Below are 5,010 nucleotides of genomic sequence, written 5' to 3'. Positions count from 1 at the left end.
GACTTTGGTGCGGGTTCGTGAATCATTTGATACAGAAAGCGGATCGCGAATCGTGTAATCCAGAATGGGATTTCGGTGTGGGTCGCGAATCATTTGCTGCAGATTAGAACTTTAGAGCATATCGTGAATCTTTTGATTCAAAACGGAACTTCAGTGCGGAACTTCAGTGCGGGTTCGTGAATCATTTTGCAAATTGAATGATTCACTATCCATGTTCCAAGTCCCAATCTGAAATAATGGTTCCCAAGACATTTAAGATCGGGACGACAGAGCGCGGATTGCGAATCATTTGATTTAGATCAGAACTTTGGAGCGGGTTCGCAAATCATTTGATTCAGATTGGAACTTTGAGTGTGGTTCAGGAATCATTTGATTTAGATCTGGAATTCTGAGAGTGGATCTCTTAATTCATATCGGGACTTCGGTGCAGGTTTGTGAATTATTTGATGCAGTTAAGGACTTAAGAGTGTATCGTGAATTTTTTATTCAAATCGGAACTTAAGTGTGGGTTCGCAAATCATTTCAGATCGGGACCACGAATCATTCGATTTAGATCGGAACTTCGGAGCGGTTTCGAGAATCATTTGATTCAGATTGGAACTTCGAGTGAGGCTCGCAAATTTAGGTCTGGACTTCGGAGCACGGATCGTAAATCACTTAATTCAGATCGGGACTTTGGTGCGGGTTCGTGAATCATTTGATACAGAAAGCGGATCGCGAATCGTGTAATCCAGAATGGGACTTCGGTGCGGGTCGCGAATCATTTGCTGCAGATTAGAACTTTAGAGCATATCGTGAATCTTTTGATTCAAAACGGAACTTCAGTGCGGGTTCGTGAATCATTTTGCAAATTGAATGATTCACTGTCCATGTTCCAAGTCCCAATCTGAAATAATGGTTCGCAAGACATTTAAGATCGGGACGACAGAGCGCGGATTGCGAATCATTTGATTTAGATCGGAACTTTGGAGCGGGTTCGCAAATCATTTGATTCAGATTGGAACTTTGAGTGTGGTTCAGGAATCATTTGATTTAGATCTGGAATTCTGAGAGCGGATCACTTAATTCATATCGGGACTTCGGTGCAGGTTTGTGAATTATTTGATGCAGTTAAGGACTTAAGAGTGTATCGTGAATTTTTTATTCAAATCGGAACTTAAGTATGGGTTCGCAAATCATTTCAGATCGGGACCACAAATCATTCAATTTAGATCGGAACTTCGGAGCGGTTTCGAGAATCATTTGATTCAGATTGGAACTTCGAGTGAGGTTCGCAAATTTAGGTCTGGACTTCGGAGCACGGATCGTAAATCACTTAATTCAGATCGGGACTTTGGTGCGGGTTCGCAAATCATTTGATACAGAAAGCGGATCGTGAATCGTGTAATCCAGAATGGGACTTCGGTGTGGGTCACGAATCATTTGCTGCAGATTAGAACTTTAGAGCATATCGTGAATCTTTTGATTCAAAACGGAACTTCAGTGCGGGTTCATGAATCATTTTGCGAATTTCCAAAGTCCCGATCTGAGATGATGTATCAGAATATATTGCAAAATATTTCAGATCAGGAGCGCGGATCATTTGATTCAGATCAAGACTTCGGAGCAGGTTTGTGAATCATTTGATTCAGAAGGGAACTTCAGAGTGTGAATCGCGAATCATTTAAATCAGAACACGACTTTGGTGCGGGTTCGCAAATCATTCGATTCAGATCGGGACTTTGATCACGTATCCAAATCTTTTTTCTGATTTCTTTTTTGGTGTTAAACAGTACAAAACATCAAACCACAAGGCAGCACATGTATAAAAGCAAAATAAATTAAGAATACACAAATACAAATCCCTCAAGAACCATGGTTTTATTCGCTGGCAGGAAAAACAAACTGCTTAAGATCTATTTTCCTATATTCTCTTTTGAGTAATCAAACAATCCAAAGAATCATCTTTAAAACAGAAAGAAAAGTCATTTATAAAGTGAAATTAGATGAACATTAAAAAAACTAACCAAAATGTCTCTGTGTGCATTGCCAAAACAAGTAAATGACATCTTCCTCAGAAGAGTTACAAAAACAGCAACTCACTTCAATCTGTGAAATTTGGATCAACTCGTTAATCTGACATTTTCATATTTAAGGAGAGAACTATTCCAAAATCAGACATTGCTTATCATGATTTTGGCAAAAATAATTTTCAAACAGTTAAATGTCTTTTACCTGCTTTTATGTCCCCACCAATGCCGAAATTACCCTTGGTATTTGAAAGGTGTGTGTTCCTGATGGTGATTTTAGTTACATTGTTCGGCAACAAGAGTCAGCAGTAAAGACTTTTATATTGAAAAATATCTACTGAAAAGTTTTCTTTTAACAACAGCTTAATACACAGCCAACAAGTGCACTTGAAAATAAAAAAAGGATAGTACAACAAAGATATCGCTTTCCTCAGGGGGCAAATGTAATTAATTATTCATTGTGAATATGAGATTGAGCTGAAAAATGAACACTGCAGCCTGTCATATATCATATATGTTTCTTATTTATTTACATACTGTTGTAAATACAATATCTCATTCCTGTGTGATATTGGTCTATGTCAGCATGGCTGTGATTACCTATGACACTGCGGTGATATCGCAGGAATATGAGCCTGTGTGTGCATCCTGAACTTTTAGGAATTGTTCTCTGAAATGGATTTACCAGTGGCTTTTTTTTATTATTTTTTATCTGGACTCTTGACTTGAATTCTGAGTTTCCTTTCTGCAGAATGAGTTTATCTTTGTTATGTGTTTTATTTTATATTAACTGAAAATGCCTGATTATACTAGTCACCCCGTTTCAGGGAAAGGATTGCTTTCCTGTTAATTCTCTGGATCCCATGATGTTTTAAAGTTGCGTTGCCTTAAAGAATGTCATCTATTTAAACTTTATCATCTTGTGAAAGGAGAAAAGAGGCTGTTCCCGTGTGTCATTGTTTAATTTACCTTATTTGTCTCTGTTGTTCTGCCAGTTCTCACTGTTATCTCCCACATTTGGGTTTTCTGAGTTTGGGGTGTCTGTTACAGTAATCTTTATTTAATATGATATAGATAGATTGCAATTATGTATGAGTCAATGACAAATGAACATGCTAGAAAATATCCTCAAGAAAACATAAATACAATTTAACCTCATGAAGTGAATCCTGAGACGATTTAAACCCTGTAGGCTGGAGGATTCTTCACTATGTGAAATAAAATTTCAGTACAATCTAATTTTGATTAAATAAATGTAAAAAATGCCTTAGATCAAATAGTTTTTTTAATTAAATTTTTGTACCCAATTTTTTTTTATTGCTGAAAGAATAAGTGAATAAGAATTATGATTTAATAAAAGAGTTTGCATCATCATAAAGCCACAGATCTGAAGTCTTTATTGAAAGGTTTGAAGGTTTCAGCAGTGATCAGACACATCTGCCGTTTTAGTGCATCGCAAACCCGTCTTTGTGTCATTACTGAGCCTATATGCAGCATAATTCATCTTGAGCTGATCCTCAGGAAATAAAATCTGCAGTTTTCTGGCAGATTGTCAAAGTTGAGAATGCTTTAAAAAGTTACAGAGTTTTCTGGCTCTCACTGAGAAACTGCTGAGATGTCATGAATACATTTCTTTGTTGGCAAGGAAGAAAAAAATGAGGCAATGCTTAAAAAAGCACTATGATGGTACCATGGTACAGTGATGGTATCAGATAGTAATACTGTCAACAGTATAGTATATTGCACTAATGATTACCATGTTATCATGGTATTTGCAAAGTATTTAAAAATAAAGAAATAACTATTATTAGACGTCCGAAATATGACTTTTTATATACACACATGCCTTTCAAAGGTTTGGGATCAGTAAGATTTGTATTATTTTTAAAAGAAGTCTTTTCTGCTCATCAAGGCTGCATTTGTTTAATTAAAAATACAGAAAAAACTGTAATATTGTGAAATATTATTGCAATTTAAACTACTGGTTTTCTATTTTAAAATACTTTAACATACATTTTTTCCTGTGATGCAAAGCTGAATTTGCAGCCTCATTATTTCAGACTTCAGTGTCACATGATCCTTTAGAAATCATTATGCAGATTCATTATCAATATTGGATTTTTTTTAAATACTTTTTTCAGGGTTTTTTAATGAATAAAATTTTTTAAATAGAAATGTTTTGTAACAAGATACACTACAGATCAAAGTTTGGGGCCAATAATATATATATATATAATATATATATATTTATTTTTTTTTATTTATTTTTTTTTATTTAAAAGAAATGTATATTTTTATTCAACAAGTATTTGTTAAATTTATAAAAAGTGATAGAAAGACTTATATTGTTAAAAAAAATGTATTTTGAAAAAATGCTGTTCTTTTTAACTTTCTATTAATCAAAGAATCCTTTAAAAAGTATCACAGGTTTCAAATATATATATATATATATATATATATATATATATATATATATATATAGCAGTGGAGTGTCAAAAAAGTGTCAATAATTGTACATTGTAATTTAATGAGGCTATAAATACAATACATAAATATAATTCTGAATTAATAACTATGCTTGACATCTTTATATTCATGGATTATATTCCTATTTGAAAAGAAATTTGAAAATAATAATTAAGTTGTTTGCGCTGAAGGAATGAAATATTATTACGTTTTATGTTGTTGCAGCATTAAATGGTAAAAAGTTAACCCAGGGAAAACACGACATTGTCGCACGTTCATTAATTCAAATTAAATTAAAATAAAAAATAATTTTTATAATATGTAAAACCTATTTGACATATTTTAGGATTTGTAAAACAATTTAATACACTTGACGCCATTGACCCATATACCTCAAATACATGCATCCTTTGATCCTTTGTATCGCGACGCGGGCTTGTTGACGGCTGTGACGTCACACGGCGTCGGCGCTCTCTGATTGGTCCTCCGCTGAGCTGGTGCAGCAGGAGGAAGCGCCGTTTCCGGTAATGAGCGA

This window comes from Garra rufa, chromosome 15 (assembly GCF_049309525.1).
Source record: "Garra rufa chromosome 15, GarRuf1.0, whole genome shotgun sequence".
Classification (NCBI taxonomy): Eukaryota; Metazoa; Chordata; class Actinopteri; order Cypriniformes; family Cyprinidae; genus Garra; species Garra rufa.
This window is presented reverse-complemented; position numbering follows the sequence as displayed.